Source organism: Brachycentrus maculatus, unplaced genomic scaffold, assembly GCF_059751285.1.
Source record: "Brachycentrus maculatus isolate JH-2025_06_01 unplaced genomic scaffold, ASM5975128v1 h1tg000096l, whole genome shotgun sequence".
Lineage (NCBI taxonomy): Eukaryota > Metazoa > Arthropoda > Insecta > Trichoptera > Brachycentridae > Brachycentrus > Brachycentrus maculatus.
This window is the reverse complement of record NW_028280850.1, coordinates 458,347-481,636: the sequence shown is the minus strand read 5'-3', so window position 1 is coordinate 481,636 and position 23,290 is coordinate 458,347. Positions and strand designations below refer to the sequence as shown.

Genomic DNA, 23,290 nt, shown 5'->3' with positions numbered 1-23,290 from the left:
GCATTTTACACCAGCATAGATACTTATATATTTTTTTCCATTTTTAATTTATTGAACCAGTCACCAAATGTCACTGTTACCGACATCGTTAAACTAGTCTTATGATGTCGGTAATGACGAAACACACTCACTGGTGGAATAATAAAATAGTAATTATAAATTGTTGGGTCGTAACAGTTAAAATGTTAAAAAATAACACTCAATCTGTTTTCTTTTTTAAAATAAATAAATACTACCTTTTAAATATTGCTTCACATAAAAATAACAGTCGCGTTTAGTAATAAAATATTTCATAAGATGAATATCGTATTGATGCTCTCGAACGAATTTAAGAGGAAGTGGTAATTTTGGAAGCCATCGATAAAACGTCGATAAGGAGATCGAAACGGAAACAGTAGTTGAAAAAAAAACAGCTCTTTAAGATTAGATTACAGATAAACATTATAGCCGGAGTAATACTTTATATCAGTGGTTCCCAATTAGTATTTTCTGGGGACCACTTCAAGAAGCATATCCCTTATTGCGGGAACCCTTTATAGCTCTCAGTGCATTTACACTAATCGATTAAAAACATATTATTACGGTGTGTTACACATTACGGTGTAATGATTATACTGATAAATTAAAAATGCATTGTGTAAAGGTGATTGCATACTTGTTTTTACCTGATTTAATTTTATTATTTTCATCTCACCAATAGATGTCTCTAGTGAAGTTCTAGTGATTCAAGAACAATGTTTCAAAATGGGTTCATATATTTAGAACACCCAAGAAGTTGAGTAGTGTGGTTGTCAATAATAGGTAGAATTGGTGAATGTTACAAGTATGTAAAGTGATCACTTAAACCAGCCTATGACGGTCGTCAGCCCTGTAAATGCCCAGACTTACATATTCCGAGCCCGGGACCTCAAGAATGGTAGCCGAGCGTGCTGACCTTTACACTACGGAGGCGATCAATGTATAATATTAATGGCGATAATGAAATAAATGAACCAATCATCATACAGATTGTGATCCGCAAAGGAGAAGTCAAGAGATTGATGCTGGTACTCTTTGATGCATCTTCTCGTGCTCCTGAGGGTACGCGAACCACCAATTGGCAAACACCGCTTCAAATGAATGGAAAAGATAACGCCATCATCATTTAGCGAGGTATTGTAGCGTGGGCTTTCGTGTCATGGTAATATGCACATCAAAAGCCGTTCGATTCCCCATTAAATATGACGTGAGCATCGTGCTCATGGCGAGCGCAAGGGCTCCAATGCGGGGGTGTTTAGCATATCGAATCGCGGTGGCATTTTCTTCATTATTTATTAATCACTTCGCTATTTATGCATCTCGAGCCAATATTCTACTTTGTATTATACCCCCGAGGCATAATTCGAAGTAGAAAACAATAAAATAGCTTTTAAAGAAGCCTTAAGGCCCAGTATTCGTTGATTCGCAATTTAATTTTCTCTAAATCCAGGCATTTCAAGTAACACTTTTTTTCAAAAACATAGTTTTTGCATTGAAAAAACAGGTTTTTCTTTAAAATAATTATATGACTTTGAAAAGAATATAGTGATTTAAAGGATTGGAGTTTGAGAAAAACATAATTTTCTAAAAATACAAACATTCAAAAAATTTAATTTGCAGTTAAAAATAACACATAACTTATCGATCGCTTTTGCTTTGAAAATTGACGATTTTTGATATATGACGTTGTTGAAAGAAGTGAGGGATGTGTTACGATATTAATAAAACAAACTATTAATTAGACTTTGCATGTACTCGAACGTAGCGTACATAGTAACGGATAATAATAAATTACCCACATCAACAGATCCCGTAAATGTGACAGATAAAGTACTGTGTGAATTTGTTCCTACTGCATAATTAATAAGCGAACACTTGAGAACTGACAAGTTAGAATAGACGACTATTGTCAGTGTGCAGAGCACATATGTAAATTTGATAAACGGTTTAAAACGTGATACTTCGTAAGTGTTTTACCGTAAATACTAGTAAAATTGGTTCCCAGCAAATTAATGAAACTGATTCTTGGTGTCAGATCGACAATGTGTTTAATGAACAGGTGATGATATTGCAGTTTATTGCCTAGATTTCTTGTATCTAAAAGAAAACGATGAAAGGATGGAGGATTGTATTCAAATAAGCTTAATATAGGCAATGAATCTTATTTCTCTCAAAAAGATTGATAAGAGTAGGAAGAAGACTAATATGTCAAGGGATTGCTAGTAAAATGCATTTAGTCATACGAACATGTTGTAGGAGTAATGGAGTCTTGAGGTCGAAAGTTTAGTCTCTTTTCACACTACTCGATTTTTTCTCACTACCACCAGATTTTTTAAAAACTTATCGATTGAAAATATGTGCTTTCTGGTAAACTACTCAAATTCTTGGAAGTTCTATATATATGAACCAATTTAGAAACCTTGTTCTTGAATCACTAGAACTTCACTAGAGACATCTATTGGTGAGATGTAAATGTAGAATTGGTGAATGTTACACGTGTGTAAAGTGATCACTTAAACCAGCCTATGACGGTCGTCAGCCCCGTAAATGCCCAGACTTCAATATTCTTCTTCATCTTTGATGAGCAATTATTCAATTGCAGTATTCATTCTCCAAATGATGGTTAAGGTAATTTAAACATAAAAATCAAACACTTGCGTGGGACCATTTTTGAATTTATTAATGTAAATACGACTAGTTTTGAGAGCTTTAGATGTTCTCATCAACAGTTTGTTTTATTTGAATAATTTTTTATTTAATTTAATTACGAACACCGGAATTACATATACCAATTGCAGGTGACGTTAGTCGGGTGTCAGTATAGCAGCGCACATTGCTAATCTCATTTCAAGGTCCGCTAATCCCTATTTACATATTGGACCAGGAAGCTGGGACATTCGTGTCGGGAACATGTGCACACAATCACTTGCGTCCGTGTTTACTGAGATGTCCTTACTTTATACATCGCGGCACCTCATTAGTTACACGGCACACGAGATAAAGCCGATAGGGTGGAAACGGATTCGAGGTGTTGGGCCGTCTGACTCGCATACAGACTCTTTATTGTATCTGCAGAGATGCATCGCGACAGCCGAGTTATTGCCGTACGACACAATAATTCAGTTTCAGGAAATTGTGTGCTGTATTTTCTGTGTAAAATATCTATAATCTGATCCTGAGATAAATTTCTGTATGAATAATACAAGAGGTTTTCAGAAACGTCTTTAAAAAATTAACTGCATTAGTTAATATTTTTTTAGATGGGAATTGCATTTATTATTTACCTTGCTTATTATGAACACGTCCGCCTCCACAGTGTAATGGTCAGCACGCTCAGCTACCGTTCTGGAGGTCCCGATTCCCGGTTCGATTCCCAGGGGGGTCAAATAAGAATAAGTGTTTTCTTTAAACTGTATTATTTATTCAATACTACCCTGGAATGGTACCTGAAGCGGACGGCTGATCACCTTTTCTTCATGTTTAAACGATCAAGATTACACTGCGTTTGTATAACGCAGTGCCCTATGCACCATTGGGGTGTGAATAAGGGCTTTATTTTTTATTATGATATTATGAACAAGGTTTATAGATCTACAATCTGATTCTGAGATAAATTTCTGGATGAATAATACAAAGGGTTTGCAAAAACGTCTTTCTGAACAATTTACTTTATAAAATCATTATGGTTTTATTTTATTTTAAAGAGGAGTTGCCTTTATTATTTGCCTTGCTTATTATCTTACTTATTTTGTACGCTTCCGTAGTGTAATGGTCAGCACGCTCGGCTACCGTTCCGAAAGACCCGAGCTCGATTCCAGACTGGTACAAGAACAAAAAAATGTGTTTTTATTGAATGCTATTCTTGCTTGCATTATAAATTCCAGGTAAATTCTATAATATATTTTATAACTTGATCATGACCAGGAGACCATCGAGGAGTAATTTCAACACAAATTGATAACCACAATTGAACATTAGGAAAGTTTGCCTCGTTCGATCAACAAAAGGATGCCTTCACAGAATATCGATATCAGAGATGATTAGTCCAACCCTTTACGTGCCACAGGACTATAATGATATCAAATATAAAGTTGCAACGACAAAAAAACAAACATAAAATAAACATAATTTTTGTTACATGAGAACTGCGTTATCAGTTTTAAGATTGTAAGTAGAAATGTGAAAAAAATAATTTAAATTATAAAAAAATAATTGTAACTGTAATTGTAAAAATTTTGTACAAATAAAAAAATACGCACGAGTATAGAAGATTAAAAAAAAGAGAATAAAATATGAACTCAATATAACAGTTTAAGGGTATCTTTTTATTTTAATATTTATTTATTTTTAATGAAAGGCGTTGCGGGGAAATTTTACAATACTTGTTTATTATGTTTTTTGGCAAAACGAATTTTAACTGAGTGAATTTAACAAGAGTGTAACATTTTTACACGCATAGTTAGTTGACAACTGCGAGTATTTCTATATATGGTATTTATATTTTATAATTTATGTTGTCTGAAATAAATCATGGTTTTTCAACCTATGCCTTGTTGGTTATATACTATTTACATACATATAATAAAATATAAGCGGAAAAAACTATACAGTTGTCGTTTATTTGAAAAATGTAGTTCCACCAAGAAAAGTCAGTACAAACTTAAAAAATATTTACACAATAATGTTACAATTCAGTTCAATATGTAAATTGTATTTGAAATGCGGCAGATAAAGGGTTGACTCGATCCACAGTCGAGATGGGGAAGGCGATAGATGTTATCGTTGAAAAACAAAACGTACGAAGTGTTTTTAAGACGAAATTGCGGTCATTATTAAACTATACATCTGTAATTGGAGATTGAACGGCCGCCAGGATCGATAAGGAGGTGTAATGTCGGTACAACACGTTCCGCTCGGCGTAATTAGAGGGATGCTGCGGGGCGAGTCTGGGAGAAAATTGTGGACCGAACGAGACGGTCGTGCCAACAGGTGTACTATGAGACTCGAAGGGAAACTCAGCAACAACATAATCAATGTCGCTTTCCCGAAAGGGTTCAGTGTAGACCCTGTCCACAATATTACTGGGTGTAGCCAAATTTATATAATTCTCAAATCCTACTCTATTAATAATATAGGATGTTTTTTTAAAGGTATATAAGTATATATATTGATTCAATTCAATAAGCCGCAATATATTGATATTGGTACCCGCCGTGTGGCATGTAGTGCCATCTTGTTGTAACCCCTGCTCTGTAACATCTGAGGTACGAAGAAGTCAGTAATCATGGTTCTGAAGAGCTCTTATATCTCATATCGTACAGGCATATCATTTTTGAGATGGTAGCCTAGTGTTTGTAATATTTCCCGATGGTTATGTAGAAAACTCCTAGTACTAATATTGATGTAAAAATTATAAATTGAAAAAAAAGGGATAATGACGAATTATCATAATAGGTCCCTTGTTACGGGGCATATTACAACATACGTCAAGCTTATTAAGAGTTATTTTTTGCTTTACAGAAACTGATTAAAATCCAGACTGCCAGACGTATTATTTTATTGAAAAGGTAGCCTAGTGTTCATGTAAAAAACCCTAGTCCTCATATTGATGTAAAAACGATAAATTGAAAATAAAGGGATAATGACGAATAATCATAATAGGTCCCTTGTTACGGGGCATATTACAACAAACGTCAAGTTTATTAAAAGTTATTTTTCGCTTTACAGAAACTGATTAAAATCCAGACTTTACTGAAAAGGTAGCCTAGTGTTTATGTAGAAAAATCCCAGTCCTAATATTGATGTAAAAAGGATAAATTGAAAAGAAAAGGGTAATGATGAATAATCATAATAGGTCCCTTGTTACGGGGCATATTACAACACACATCACGTCTAATGGCCCCCAGCGCTGGCGTGTCAAAATTGCCGCTAGCAAGAGCCATGAGAAATGCTTTAACCCGAGCACCAAGGGTTAAGGGAAAAGGGCGAGCGCTTGAAATAAATCGTGGGGCATATTATCCCTGGTGGAGAAACAATTTCTTGTTAGGATAAATTGGTTATAGATTCAATACCAGGTCGGTGATGTTCGAGTACTTAAGGACGTAATGCGAGCGAATCAGCCAAGGGAACACGGTGATGAAGTCAATATTGAAAAACATGAAGTTATGAATGTATAGATATATAAACATTGAGTGTCATGATTCTCTCTTTTCGCTTACTCCTTTCAAGAACGTCATAAAGAACGTCATGAATAAAAAAAAACTTGATTTTTCAGGAGAACGTTTTTAAAGTTTAAAAATGTAACACAATGTACTAAAAATAAAAATCAAGCCGCTTATTGAACTTTTTACTGTGCAACAGATCTTTTTAGGTAAAACACGAGGGTTTTTTATCCATTTGAAAAATATTAAGTATATTTAAAAAATAATTAAACAATACATTTTTTTCAAAATGCAAAAACAACATTTTCTGCCCTGTAGCGGGTAAATATTAATAAAAAAATATGCCCCTTTTGCTGGGATATAGTACATTTTCTGGGCATTTCGAAAACATGGACAACAAAAAACCGAAAACGAAAATTGACGATTTTTGATTTATGACGTTCTTGAAAGGAGTGAGCGTTTTGTGTACAATTTGCAATTTCTTTCGGTCATTCGCACATTATTTGAAATTCTTTCTTTCTACGAATTATTGTACATCAAAGTATAATTTTATGTCCAAGTAACTTGAAAATAATACAGCTTTTTACAAACCTATATTTTATCTGAATTTAACATAAAAGCTAGTATTTATTTATTAATTTTCTTACGTACATATGTTAATATCAAAGAATCCATAAAACAAATTAACATAATTTCATTAATTGATTCGGCAGTCACTTTGTGGTAAAATCTATCCATTTTTAATTAATGTTTTACGTAGTAAATACCACTATTTCTTAAAATCTACTGTAACACGTGTTTCGATGCATTCCGCATCATTTTCAAACACATCAAGGTGTTTGCAAATGATGCGGATTGCATCAAGGTGTTTGAAATGTTTCCGCATCAAGGTGTTTGAAAATGATGCGGAATGCATCGAAACACGTGTCACAGTAGATTTTAAGAAAAAGTGGTATTTACTAAGTAAAACATTAATTAAAAATGGACAAATTAACATAAGTATATGTAATAAAAATAATATAAAAGTTTGAGTATTTACATGACTAACGACCGTTGCACGCTGGTTACATACTGGGACTAGTATGAAAACACAATTTCCAATTTTATGCAGCTTATAATTTAACCAGTTCTTTTATTCACAACATTTTGGGTGTGTGACTTGTTAACAAATGTCGTTTTTTCCACTTTTGACTTTTGGAGTTATTTTGACTTTCGTTTGACATGAGATTAATGATAAAAAAAGGAGCAATTAATAAAACAATTGTAGTATGTTTGTCAATCATGGGTAGAATGGTGAATGTTGTAAAGTGATCGCTTGGCCAGCTTACGAAAGATCATGCGCTATGCAAATACCCAGACTTCCATATTCTTCATCAATTTTATTGATACAATGATTAAAGAAAACACTTGTTTTTTACCACTTAAGTTTTATTATAGACTACATGTTTCAGAAGTTAACCTTCCATCATTCAGGTCTGTATAATAACTCTGTCTGTTACTATACAGACCTGAATGATGGAAGTTTAACTTCTGAAACATGTAATCTATAATAAAATTCAAGTGGTAAAAAACAAGTGTTTTCTTTAATCATTGTAACACGTCTTACCACAAAGTTAATGCCGAAACAATAAATAAAAATTGTATTGATATTTCGAAAAAAAAGTATTTTTTCAACAAGTGGAGAATATCCAGATTTTTAAATAAATATTTAAAGTCGCTTAAAATGTCAAATAAAAAAATAAGATGTAAGTGAAATTTTCCCGAAAAATTTAGACAGGTCATTCATTGCGAATAAAATTGCAACTTTATTATTCGACAAAGCGCAAGTCAAGATTCTAAGCAATTCCAATTTCAGTCAGTGTGCATCAGAAATGCAACATTGGCAGACCCGGTAGTATTCAGTGAGTACGAAGTAATGATTTTCCCCATTGTGTAAACATGACAATACCAAAATTTATTATAATTATATACCGCGTATCTGAGGAGATAGTTCGTAAACTACAATTTCAAAAACATAAACGTCAGAAGCCCGTCCGACAATAACTCGTCCCTACAAAGGCAGCAATCCACGATTCAAAGGAACAAAAAGGATTCGAATATGGGAGATGGAGTCTTCGAGTATAGGCAATCTAAAGATTGATGCTTGGGCCATTAGAACGGAACTTGCAGCCGCTACTGTTTCCGTACAAGGAGCCTGGTGTTAGATCTCAATTGGGCAATAAATGGTCGAGTAGATGCCGGCGATTACGTATTGCAACTGTATCGGGTGCGTGTGCTCGCAGTGCGATTCAATATACGTAATCCCATGTCCGGTTCTTTCTCCGTAACATAATGTGCTCAAATTACACCAATCTCTTCCTAACGGTTCGCAATCTGCACGCGTGAGCATGGCACTTCTTAACTTGATTTATTTTTTATCGATTTTAATCGAAAAGTATTCATAAATTACCATATTTATGATCGAACAACCTTTTTTCTCGTTACGCGTTTAATGTGCTCATACCTTGGTGTGAACGAAGCACTTATACGATTTTCTGCCTTAATGAGAATTAAGGTGCATCAAATGGTGATAGCAATGCACATATATGGGTGTATGTGCATTTGTACGAGGCAAGGTTAGGTTTACGATATTTTAATCGAAAAACTGTAAGTATTCATAAATTACCAAATTTATGATTAAATCAGCATTTTTTCGTGCATTTAATGTGCTCATAGCGTGGGTCTTTTCGAATCAGTGTGAACAAAGCACTTACGATTTTCTGCTTTATTGAAAGTTGAGGTTTACCAAAGGCTTTAAGATATGTGTGTATTTGTACGAGGTTAGGTTAGGTTTATGATATTTCAATCGAAGTATTCATACATTACCAAAGTTATCATTGGGTAAGCATTTTCAGGTTATGCATTAAAGAGGCCATAGATACGGTCTTTTTGAACTAATGTAATTAAACTTTATAAAATCAAACAACTTTGTTTTAACCACTTTTTTAATAATAGTACACTTTAACCTACCGGTTTCGACAAGAAACTCGTCATCATCAGGGTTTATTAAATTCTAAAACATTAAAAACATTAAAATACTCATAATTAATTCAATTCCCTTACCAAAAACTAAATCCTAGTTTTTGGTTAGGGAATGTAATTAATTATGAGTATTTTAATGTTTTTGAATTTAATAAACCCTGATAATGACAAGGTTCTTGTCGAAACCGGTAGGTTAAAGTGTACTAATGATAAAAAAAATGGTTAAAACAAACTTGTTTAATTTTATAAAGTTCATAAAATGTGCCACAAAGTATCTGCGAAAACATTAAAGAAATAATGTGAATAAAGCTAATTTTTTGCTTTAATGTGAATTTAAGTTTATCAAACACTCATAGAAAGATATGTGTGTGTTTATTTGTACAAGGTTAGGCAAGGTTAGGTTAGATTTAGAAAAACCATAAATATTCAATAAATAAATTAAACTTATCATGATCAACTATGTATTTCCAATACTTGAAAATGGTAAGATGACAGTTCGGAATGATAGCGGGTATGTATGAGGAGAAGAAAATTTTATGAAATTTCGTGTGGAGATTGTGATAAAAAATATATTGGCCAAACTGCGAGAAATTTAAAGATTAGAATTAAAGAACATCATAGCGGTCTTGTTAGTAATTATTTTTCGGAATTTGCAAATCATATAATAGATACTAATCACTCATTTCACTCTCATAAATTAAAATTATTACACCTTGTTCCATATAAAGGCCAAATTATGAATTATCTTGAAAATTTAGAAATACAAAAAAACCTGAATTCTAATAATAATTTATTAAATAATATATTGTTTCAAAATTCTTCGCCATTGCTTTCCATTTTTCCTTTGATTTCAAACTCCGTTCCTTGACTAACCCCTCCCCCTTACTTTCCCCTCTCCTTATTTATAGAACAATTTTATATTTTATATAAAATTGTTCTATAAATAAGGAGAGGGGTTACAGACCTGAATGATGGAAGTTTAACTTCTGAAACATGTAGTCTATAATAAAACTCAAGTGGTAAAAAACGAAGTGTTTTCTTTAATCATTGTAACATGTCTTACCACAAAGTTAATGCCGAAACAATAAATAAAATATGAGGAGAAGCATGAACGTGAAGAGGCGAAAATTATTTGCAAAGACAGAGCGTTGTGGCAATATAATTTCTCTGCCTTCCCTGCGAAGAAGCTGCGTCAAAGTTAGTTAGTTAGTTACATAGTTAAATTAATTTGAAAGTAAATCAGAGATCACGATTATCTCGGATGCGAAAAGGTTAGTCAATTAAAAAGAAATGAAAAACTTTTCAGTAGTTAGAGGTTGAACAAAGTTTTTTGTTTTGTTTTTGTCTTCTATGAATAGATTTCTTGGTATTAAAAACTAATACAGCTATAAATCATAATATGGTTAACAGAATAATAATGGTCGAAGCCGAAGAAGCCGTTACATTAGTGCTAAAAAAACTAAGTGTAGTTATAAAATTACATCAATCAGTTATTTCATTTCAACGCGTATACTCCAATGATGGATATAAAATCTAATATGTAGTTATAATGAATAGCGTTATATTAAAAAAAACGTGCCAAAAATTAAACAATAATTTAACACAAAAACATATATTATTATGTATGTATTTAGGACAATGTGGCTAAATAAATTATGAATCATATGTTTACTTGAAACTTCTTTACGTAAATTTTAATGCCATCTATATAAAGAAAAATATTCTTACATTACTGTTTACGGAGCGAAAAAAAACGTTTTTAGATACAGCATTTAAATTATTTTCAAAAAAAATTATAAATCGTGCTTCGAGCGGATAAAACTAATTTTAAAGATTGTCATTTTTTATTTTATCGATAAAAAGTATTGAGTATTGAAATGGTTTGGAGACGTGGAACGAATGAGTGAGGAAAGATGGTTAAACAAATTTCTGAGGCAAATGTATTGTAGTTGAGAATAGAAGCAAAAGACCGAGGAGTACTGCACAATCAAGTATTTCAAATACTTGAAAGTGATCAGGTTAGGAGGTGGAATAATCGGCGGGTATGTATGAGTAGATGCATGAATGTAGAAGAGGCGAAGGAACTCATATATAAATGTAAACTAGAGTATTGAAAAGTGATACAACGCTTTAAACGATTTCGCTACATTGTTTTCATACATTTTTCCACGTGTTAAGTAATTAAAAAAACGGACCCGCATAATACGAGCTGTCACATATTTGTCACGTGGTACCAATCCGTTATAATGTTAATGTCACAGGTAATTAATTGTAAAAATAGTTTACTACGAGAAAAAAACGGTAAAACGAAGTCGGAGTTTCAATCGATAATTTTTTTTTGTAATAATTTCTAGGTATAGTTAACTCGCCGACGATGCTAACTTCAAGGTTAATTAAACGAAAACCAAAAATATTCATCATGATTTTAAGGGTAAGGTAAGGGTCGATCTCCTGAAATAATTAAAGATTGAAAGATACTTGTAGACATAATAAAAAATAAAACAAATTGAAATAAAGTAATGTAAAATATTATATAATTTATTACAGCGGACAATGCATTATTGACCCTACGGATGAGATGTCAATTTTAAAGTTGTCTCAATTTGATATCAAGCATGTATCATTTTTCCCTTTTTTAAATGAAAGAAGATGGACGTTTGAGCATCCAAGGACTTACGACCTGGCATTTGGCTGGATTAAGCGATCTCAGACTTCCATCTTCTTTCATAAAAAAGGAAATAATGCTACATATCGTTCACTCCTTTCAAGAACGTCATAAATCAAAAAACTTAATTTTTCAGGAGAACGTTTTTAAAGTTTAAAAATATAATACAATGTATTATAAATAAATATCAAGCTACTTATTGAACTTTTTACTGTGCAACAGATCTTTTTAGGTAAAACCTGAAGGTTTTTTCTCCATTTAAAAAATATTTAGTACATTTAAAAAAATAGTTAAACAATACCTTTTCTTCAAAATGCAAAAACAACTCTTTCTGCCCTGTAGCGGGTAAATATTAAGTTAAAAATATGCCAATTTTGCCGGGATATAGTACATTTTCTGGGCATTCCGAAAACATGCACAACTGAAAATTGACGATATTTGATTTATGACGTTCTTGAAAGGAGTGAGCGATATGTCATGTCAAGTTAAGACACCTTCAAAATTAAAATAAAGTACTTGATCTATCATCGTATGACATATTTTATGTGTGAAATATTTATTTCAGTTTCAATATTTAATTTATAACTTTTTTGTTCACAGGTGCACAGAGGATTAGCGTGGAAAAACTTTTTACAGTGGTGAGTCGAATTTTCATTTATTTTTGACATATGAATGTATAAATTGTTCAGTAAAGATAGTTATTTAGGACTTACAGATAGAAAATAGTGAAATATAATATAAAAGAAATAAATTGAGAGAATGGTTACGTGGTGTATAGTGTTTTAAACGACGCTTTCTTAAAAGCAATATGAACGTCTTTAACCATTTATAATTGTGAAGCGTTATCAAAATAAACATTTTTTCACATTGGCTAATATTTCATTTAAGTATAAAACTTCACATTGATGGCTGTAACTTGCAATCAAATAAAAAAAAATATGACCTTCTGATATGTCAATAGTAAGTGGATCGAGTCTTCCTATCAATAATTGCATAAATATCGATATAAAAAATTAGGAGATATTTTTATACAAAAGGCAACAAACACGTGAATAAAAAAAATAAATCGTAAAGAATGCAGATGTAAAACCAGGTTTATTCCAATTTATTGCACATATGATTCAAATTTACACTTGCAAACAGCTCTTCGATCGAGTTTGCGGTTTTTCATTTAGACATCTAAGTTCAAGACAATGCACAGGAAATATGAAATCGACCACAACCCTGACCGTGTAGAATCGTATAGCGTAATATCGTAGATTGGAAAACGCATAGGTGATCTAATAAAAATATTTTCGATATGCACTCCAATCCTCTAGAGCTATAAAGTTTATGGAATGGAAAGTCATGTAAACCAAATTAAATGGGAATAAAACAGTGTGGCGTGTCAAGTATTTATAATTCAGTATTTATTAAGATAAAAAATATTTAAAAGAATATCACGATATAAAAATAAAAACATCGCAAAATCCGACATTAGGACCGAGATCGCAACGGAAAAATACCTAAAAACTACAAATACAAGAGTAAAGTGATAATGATATATTTCTAAGTATTCACTTATCAAAGAGTAAGAACTGATTTCAAATAAAGATTCATGCATTTTATTTTAGGTAAAGAACTTCTAATCTTTCTGAATAAGATATATTTTATGTATTTACTTACTAATGCTAAAATTCAATTTTAGATAAATAAAACCTTAATTGTTGTTTTTGCAAAAAATAGCTCAAATAAAACAGCTTAAAACAGAGTAACCATAACGAATTTCAGAGCTTTGAATTAACAAAAAATATCGTATTTTTATTACGATTTCAGGACGTAAATGATTTGTACACATCCTGTGTAATGCAAACGAATAAAAATCCGATTCGATCACAAATTAATATTCCGAAAGCGTTTTGTATCGATTATGACCGACATGCTTTAGAAACCTCACGTGAACAAAAAGCAGTAGAGTAATTCGCCACTTTGTAAAAAGATCCTCGCGAGAGCTTCCTCCGGCGAGGATATGAGCGTAGATTTTTACAAACATCCTACATTTTGTCCGCCTTGTTTGACTCTTGTCCGGCGGGGTGTTTGTTGTAATGCGAGATGCACACAGTCCAATGAGAATGTAAGTAGGTAGGGTATGTATTTAACGTGTTCGCATTTTCATACGTGGCGCCGTGGGAGCAAGATAAATAGGACATTGATAAGATCACACGCGATCAGGAATGATGGGCACTTTGCAGAAAGGTATCGATATAAAACATTTTTTCCCTCTATAATTGTTTACGTGATGTAATTAAAAACATAATCTGACGATACTTCTACTCACTTCGCAGTATAAAAACCTACAATGTAGTAAATCTCCACAGGCGTTCTATTGAAAAATACGACGTCTGCAAAATTTTCTATCAGTGGATGAAAAAAATAGTTAAAAAAATCATTTCAATAATTTGTGCGATGGTCTTCGTACAGGCAAAAGATGCCAACATACAAACAATATTGCTCAGAATATGAACTAAAAAAAAGCAATTTATAATAGAAAAATATAGTAGTCTTATTTGTTTTGGTTATATGCTTAGAAAAATTATAATGGAAGATAAATTATGCAATTGTATCTTTTATCATAAGATCCATTCCGTTTTAAAATAGGATCAAAACTTTCGATTGTCATTTCTTTCCGACGCAGCATTTAAAAAAATAATAAAACATCAAATGAAAATTGACACAACGGTGCGTCAGAATATGTCAGAAATGATCAAAAATGGTCGCTAGCATAATAAACAATGTGGAAAACGTTATAAAGATGGTATTTTATTACTGTAATAATTATAAAAAAAACCCACTAATTAAGTACTCCATTGATTTTTTCTCAAAAATAAACTGAAGAATTTTAAAACAATACTTAAAAGCTGCTTTAATTCCTAAAAAACATATCGTTGAGGTTCATCCGAAAATATTTGATTTTATACCCTAAAATGTATAGTTTGATTCCCTATATATATACAAGTATAAGATGATCTGAAAGATCGCAGTAATTAATCTAGAATCCAGAGCATTCTGTAGATTTATTTCCGTAGCACACTTAAGACATCTGATCTATTGCGTTTTTTGCTCTTCTCATAAAAATTATATATCAAAGGTCACCTCTTTCGACCGGAACTCATCGATATCACAATGACGGAAACATTTTTTAAAACACAATTACAGAGTTCGGATAGGTGAACACCGCCTACTGGGAGTTTCGGCAAACAGCGGATGAGTAAATCTTACTGCTTATGATCATAAAAGTAAAGTCTAATGCACTAAATATTGACTTTTGATCAAATTATGGTAAACGGATGCTACGTCACCACTTTAGGTATGACGTAAAGACGCAATAAGGCGTAATAGACCGACATCCATGTCGGAAAATGTAAATACCCCCTCTTGGACCGTGAGAAACATGATTTACATTTTAGTCGATGGGGCCACAGATATGCGTTCAGTAAATTAACTTGATTAGGGAAATTGTCGGGCGTTCGCGCGGTAATTGCACACAACATGTTGTCCGCCCCTGGATCCGTGTGACAGGTCCGGAATAATAAATATCAGAAGAGTGCACTTGTGTGCATAAGAGATTTGCATCAAGGCGTAATGTACATAAAGAACATGAAATCTGCGGCATTACGGGTGATACCATCTCGTAACGCGAGGTTAAAGGTTGCTGAAGGGTTTTTGACACCAGTTGACAGGACACAGGAGTATGTTGTATTTTAATTCATTTCTTAAACCGTACAAAAGCATTTTACAAAAAAAAATATAAATACAAGCATATTATTTTTTGACATCTCATCAAAGATGTCAAGAAATACTATGATAATAACTCCTGTAATTGGAGATAATCCAGATTTTGTAAAAAGTATTTGGACGCACTCAAAATGTTTTAAATACAAGCAGTGACAAACAGTTGAAAATATTAATCGGATCAAACTATATTTAAGAAAATAATATAAAATTTAAAGTTATTATTTTAAGGTGGTAGTAATCTTTTTATGCGTGGATGTAAGATGAAGATAGTCAAATTTGTTTTAAAAATACGTCATAAAAAAACATCATTTCATTTCAAACAAAGCAATTTTAGGGAGAAAATTAAATTACAAACAAGGAAAAAAGATTCAAAATTAAAGAATTTGGGCCCAAAACCCGTTTTATCTTCAAATATACAGTAAAATTTGCGAATTTCTTGTCTATACTCCCAAAATATTCAATCAAATGATGAGTAAGATAACATTAATTTTAAAATAAAACACTTGTATGAGACCATATTTGAATTTATTACATAAAAAATAATGTAATTGGTTAAGATCATTTTAAATCTTCCCATTAATTAATTCGGCAGTCACATTTTGGTTATATCTATACATTTTTGAGTTTTACTTGGTTTAAACCACAATTTCTTAAAATCTAATATGAAACGTGTTTTAATGCATTTAAAAGTTGCATATGGTGTTTGAAAATGATGCGAAAGGCATCAAAACATGTTTCACAAAATATATTAAGAAATTGTGGAATATACAAAAAAAACTCTATTTTTAAATCTCAAATCTGTCGATCGATATAAAATACATATATAATAAACAAGATTTCAAAAAATAAACCGTAAGAATCATTAACCAGTAAAAGATTTAAACTGCTCTGTTACAACTATAACGATAATTAATAAATCGCTGTAAGAAATCTACCGATAATTGATTAATATGGACCACCCGCCGCTGCTGTGGGAACACTAAAAGTACAACCATAAGGTTTGTATTGAAGAGTAATTAAATTAATTTCTCCATTGGTGTTTGATTCATGGCACTAATAACAATGGAACGCACGCCGCATGCAGATGGCATCATTTAGTAATTATACAGGGTGGCGAAAATTAATCACGGTATCGGAAGATGTTATAATTTGTACAAATGGCGTCGTCCGATCATAATATTTGACATTTGTGAACTAGACAGCTGCAGTTTAAAAATCAGATTTAGGGTGGCGCAAAACCCTCATCCAATTTTAAAATCTCAATTTAAAAAGTTGTTTTTTATGGAAGTAAAAGTCAAATGAAGAAAAATAATTTAAAATTTGCTTTATCCCCCGTATACATTACAAGCAGTGGCGGTACTTCCATAGAAGCCCATAAGCCTGGCTTGCCTAACAAATCCAAATAAAAATTACAAAATCGGGATCGTTTTTGAATAACTAATCATATTTGACATTTGTGAACTAGACAGCTGCAGTATACAAACGGATTGATAAAACGGGCGCAAATGTGTATCTTGAGGGATATCATCTTTTCGACAAAATAGAAAAAAATATTAAGGTCCAAATAAATATTTCCATATATTTTGTATATTAAAAGCATTGTTAACATTGTGGAATGGAAACATAACACTCTCCTTATCATTCATTGTTCACTTCGTGTAAAACCACGTAAATAAACACTAATTCGTGACTAACGGTTTCGGAATAATCATTTCATCATCAGGTCATTCAAATTAAAGATTTTTATCAATCAATTTTTTTATTTAGTAAAAAAGTTATTCAAAAACGATATTGGATGATCAATTTTGCACTACCCTAAATCTGATTGTATACTGCAGCTGTCTAGTTCACAAATGTCATATATGATTGACGTACGGCGCCATTTGCAAAAATTATATCATCTTCCGATATAGTGATTAATTTTGCGCCACCCTGTATAGCAAGATTTGATGTCTTTGTACGTTTTATTACTGGCGTACGTAATAACACAATGCAATTACATGCGTGATAATGTTCCACGTTAGATTTATGATAATTGAACTGTCGTTGCATTACCGTCTTGGCGAGATCTTTATTTACATATTTGTGGCTCCGTTTATAAACAATAATAAATGTATTATATTGTTTTGGTATTATATAGGTAACTAATTATTTAATTATTATAGAGGTAAATAAATATAAGTGATTTTTTCACTGTGATATTTATTCAGTATTACCCTGGACTGGTACCTGGAGCGGAGGGCTGATCACCTTTCCTTCATGTGTACACGATCAAGATAACACTGCGTTTATATGAAGCAGTGCCCTATGCACCACTGGGGTGCGAATAAGGGTTTTATTATTATTAATTATTTTCAATTGATTCGAAAAACAAAGAAAGGTCATAACTGTGGCATAATGCTTTAAAAGAAAAACTGGATAAAAAAATAGAATCTCGAGAAAATTTTTATGAAATTTAATGAAATAACATTTTAAAATACGACACACTGAAGAAACGAAATTGCGTAGCAAAAAATCTATCCAACATCACCCCGCAGGGATAGGCAGAGAGAATAGAAAGCCACACCAATCCATCTTTGCAAACAATCTTCCCGATATCCACATTCGTGCATTTTCTTATTCGTACACGCCGATTATTCCAACTCCTGATCTGACCACATTCTAATATTTGAAATACTTGATCATTCCAGGTTTTTTTTCGGTGTTCCTCTGCTTCTATGACCAACAACATTCGCTTCGTAAATTTGTTTTAACGTTCTTTTCTCACTTACACAATTCACATGCCCAAACCGTCTCAACACACCTTTCTTAATTTAATCGACATATCTCAGCATTGTATTATTTCTTTATATCACTATTCAAACGTCTATCATACAAAGTTCTGCCGCATATTCGTATGAGAGAACGCATGTAACAAACAACGCCTTAATTGGCAAACAAACCCTTAACCTAAACCTCCTTCCTATTTTAAAATCCACTATTTTGATTTAAAAACAATTTCCAGCTAGGCATAACATTTCTTGTGGGAGTATATTGTATATTTAAAGCTGTGAGTTCAAAAAGCTTATTCGATCAGTAGAGCAGTGACTCACGAAAACATCGATTTACAATTCACTGCGTTGATAAATTGCATAAATATGCCACGGTAGAAATTAGAATACGGAATAGATTTGGCAAAATACTGTACAGTACTGTTCGAAGTGTACGTGCTTGGAGAGTCTCATTTTACATTAAGTTTCATATTTACATTTTAGTTTAACAGTCTGTGAACACATTGCAAAACATTACGACACCCTTAACTGAAATATGCGCCATAAAAATAATCGTTTGCAACACAAGGTAGCCGTAAACCACGAGAGGTAGAGTTGCATGCATGAGATGCCTGTAACTTGTTTAACGATTGAATTAACAGTATTTTGCTACTTTTCTAAACTGTATTCAGAAATATTTACTATGTGACAATTGAAACCTATTTTTTTCTTTTAATATCGATTATTTAATATATGTAGTTAAAGAAGAATATGTATGCCCAAGTATTTACAGGGCTAGATTTTTGTCAAAGGCTGGTTAAAAACCACTTTACACACGTGTAATATTCAAATGTCTACCCATGATTGACAACCACACTACTTAAATTTCGGAAGTTGTGTTTATGCTTCAATTTACACCTTCCTTCACATTCTACTTTCAACACTATATATGGTTGAGTTTAGTAATATTTTTTTTTAAATAAGCAGAGCTTTCATATTATTTTTTGACATCTCATCAAAGATGAAGAAGAATATGGAAGTCTGGGCATTTACGGGGCTGACGATCATCATAGGCTGGTTTAAGTGATCACTTTACACACGTGTAACATAATATAAAAAATAATATGGAAATAACTCCTGTAATTGGAGATAATCCAGATTTTGAAAACAAGTATTTGGACACATTCAAAATGTTGTAAGCAGAGCTTTTATGTCATGTATGTAAGATTCGATGCATTCCTGCACTATTTTCAAACGCCGTATGATGCGGAATGCATCGAAACCCGAGTCACTGTCGATATTAAGAAATAATTGAAAATTATTCGATATTACCACAAAGTGACTGCCAAATCAATAGATGAAAGTAATCTAGATTGTTTAATATACAAAGGAAATGTACCAGTCCAAAGTAATATTAAATAAATATTGGAGTGAAATAGCACTAATATTAAACTACATACAGCCTTATTTAAGAACATATGGTTTCATTCATTTTTTTTAAAATAAAGGGTATAATTTTTTCTCTCTTAGGAATATGAATACTAGTAATAACTTGAAAAATACCCATTTTTATGTCTTAACTAATGATACGTAAAATGATGTCACATGACTAAACATAACTTCCTTCCACTCATCCTATCCCGTCATAAAAAAGTGGGAAATTTAAACAATTTGTTTTTTAAAAAAAATCAAAGAGAAATATTTGGTTTTTGTTTACACAAACATTTCAATTTCATACTATTTCTGTGCTATTAGAAATAGGTTTCAAATTGTAGTAGAATGGGTTCGAACCGAGAAACTCAAGTGAAAGAGAGAGAGTCCGCGACACTAACCACGGGACCACAACCCGATTTTCTTGTTATAACTCTCAAATCAAAAAAAAAATACGAGTTAATATACACATAAAATCATTAGAATCCTAGAATACTTATTTGATTTTTTTTTTCATTTTCCTCTTTTTGTTTTTAAGTTTGTTGATAAAATCTATTACATCAGACAATAATATGTATTAACTGTTACATTAGAATCCTAACTGTCGATCAAACCTCCTCCCTCTACCTCCTTCCCTAAACTCCCTTCTTCCTTTGCCCTCCTTATTATCGTCTTTTGTTAATTGGTAATTGGTATAGTAATATGTAATTTATGTTTTTTTTTAAATGTCAATTTGTAATTTATGTTTTTTAAATGTTCAAGTACTATCTACCCTCTGATTGCAAACGGCTATATATGGTATCATACGTTTTGATCAATATCACTAGTCCGTCTTTGGTCGGTTGGAAGATATTGCTTTTTAGCAATAAGCCCGCCAATGTACTTTTTATTTTCTGTACATTAAGTTTAAATAAAAAAAAATAAAAAAATAAAAACAACGTTTAGTGTTTTAAGTCTCAAAAAAGAGCAATAAAACTCGTATAAAGTTTTTCTGGTGCTATATGTAGTTTAAATACAGTAAATACATGTTTAAATGCTGAATAAACGCTGTAGCCTCGATCGCCGTACACCATGACTTAAATCACCATCATGAGTACCCTAACCCCAATGTGTGTAATGAGCCGCGGACAAAGGTGAAAAGCGAAGTGCAGCATATTGCAAAAACTGGTCACAGGCCAAATCCCGTAACACGCCGCGGTCGTAATTCGATGGTAATTGCACGGGGACGCGATTAAAACTGTCGGCCTTCTCCCACAGACCTAGATGCCATGGGAAATGATATTGTCCACTCGGACACGCGCGCTGATGGTACATTAGTGTGTTCGAATTATCAAGTCGATGACATGACACGGATTCGTGATCTCAAATACCGTGTGAGAAATAATGGAAGCGTTAGTTAACCCTTACGGTCAATATGTAGTTTCCGGTTTAGGAAATTAAAACATTAGACACTGGATTTTTCACCTTACGCATGATATATCAATATATTGTGAGTATACTGACAAAAAACAAACTCTTAAATTTCAGTTTTAATAATCCCTATTTAAAGCTTTTAGCCTGAATAAAATAGCCGCTTTTAAACTCAAAGTAGAATTCACTTTTAAAACCACATTCATATGACATTTTAAGCTACTTAGTGTATTTTGCCAGTTTGTAGAACGTTGAAAATTTTATAATATGCATCTTAAAGTCAAAATTTCATATTTTCGAGTTAATATTTTTTGCCAGTACACCCACGATATTAAATATCATGATTGAACAATATTTTTTAGGTATTGAACTCACACAGCATATGTGTCACGAGTGTGATCAATATATCTAAGAATTCCGAAAATTGAGTATTGTAGTATAATCATATGTACCTACATGTAAATAAAAAGTTCACACATTCGTGGAAACGCGTGGGTGTTACAGAGATTAATAGTAAGGGAGAGGAAAGGCGATTGAGATGGTATGGGCACATTGGACGTAGAGAACCTGATCATATAGTGAACCAGGCAATCGCCATGGATCTTCCTCGAAAGACATCTAGAGGAAAACCAAAGAGTTCATGGATGCTGCGGAAAGAATATATGATTCGAAGGCATGGCCTAGGGGACGTTGCCCATGATAGAAGGACGAGGAGAGCTGACTTCAACAGTCTACAAAGACGATAAGTTGCGATGGAGCCAGAAAAAAGATCCCAGTGATCTCTAAAATGCGAATTTCCATCTCTTTTTATAATAAAAACGAAAGATGCTTTGAACCTTAAAACTTGATTTTATGTACATCAATTCTGCTGAAATCTTAAATGCATATTTTTATGCAGGAAAAATTCTAAACTCTCATTTTATTCCGTGATATGCAAGTAAATACTTACAATGATTAAAGAAAACACTTGTTTTTTACCACTTGAGTTTTATTATAGACTACATGTTTCAGAAGTTAAACTTCCATCATTCAGGTCTGTATAATAACTAAAAAAAAATATATATAAAATAAAATATAAAATTCAATTTTATATTTAATTTTTTAGTTACTATACAGACCTGAATGATGGAAGTTTAACTTCTAAAACATGTAGTCTATAATAAAACTCAAGTGGTAAAAAACAAGTATTTTCTTTAATCATTGTAACATGTCTTACCACAAAGTTAATGCCGAAACAATAAATAAAATAAGTAAATACTTTGTGACCGAAAGGGTTAAAGTTATGTTGTATGTTATGAACAATGTAAGCCAAACCGTAATGAAAGAAAACGTTGTGTTTGCTCGACCCATGAGAGTAGCGCCTTCGGCTATACACTGAACTGTACGTGCTGGTAAAGCCACAAAACATATTGCACGTGAAAATATGATTTGTTATGTACTGCAGCGCAATTCTGATGCACGTTTTCGAACAACAATATCTTATTACAAGCTGACATAGTTTCCTCTTTACTCAGAATAGTACATAAATGCTTCTGCTTATTCGGTTGTTCATTCAATGAGGGTCAATGCTGTAAGCAAACCTCATCTTCAGAAGCCACATTTAAAGTCATAAACGTAAAAACATTTTAAGTTAATTTTTCTAGGATGTAAAAAATTAAGCCTTTGAATATAACTGGATGTAATAATTTGAGTATGTGTGAGTCGAAAAAGTGATAATTATCCTTAATGTGATTCATGAAAAAACAATAAATAATATTCACAAATACTTGTTCACAAATCTGGATATTCTCCACACAGGAGTTTTTTAATTTGACATTTTTTGACATCTCAGCATTGAAGAAAAATATAGAGGTTGGGTATTGACAGGGCTTATGACCTATGAAGGCTGGATAAGTGATCACTTTACATACGTGCAACATTCATCAATTCTACCTATGATGGACAACAACACTGTTACACATTTTGATATATTGATGTATGATTAATATATCCTAGATATTATGATTGAATAAAAGAGTCTCTGCTTAATAAATTTACCTCAATCCAACATATATGACTGT

At 32.3% G+C, this 23,290-nt stretch overlaps 2 protein-coding genes across 5 annotated transcripts in view; one reads left to right on the top strand and one right to left on the bottom strand.

The window, feature by feature from the left end:
• Nucleotides 1–23,290, bottom strand: part of Atg16 (Autophagy-related 16) — a 369,124-nt gene that overhangs the window by 177,761 nt on the left and 168,073 nt on the right. The gene's annotated exons all lie outside the window — the stretch shown is intronic.
• The window catches only part of LOC148310422 (uncharacterized), a 250,184-nt gene that overhangs the window by 112,579 nt on the left and 114,315 nt on the right, over nucleotides 1–23,290 (top strand). For both annotated transcript variants that reach the window (XM_088258437.1, XM_088258438.1), the window contains one exon: nucleotides 12,466–12,503. The gene's annotated coding sequence lies outside the window, so the exon portion shown is untranslated. The remainder of the gene's footprint in view (nucleotides 1–12,465; nucleotides 12,504–23,290) is intronic.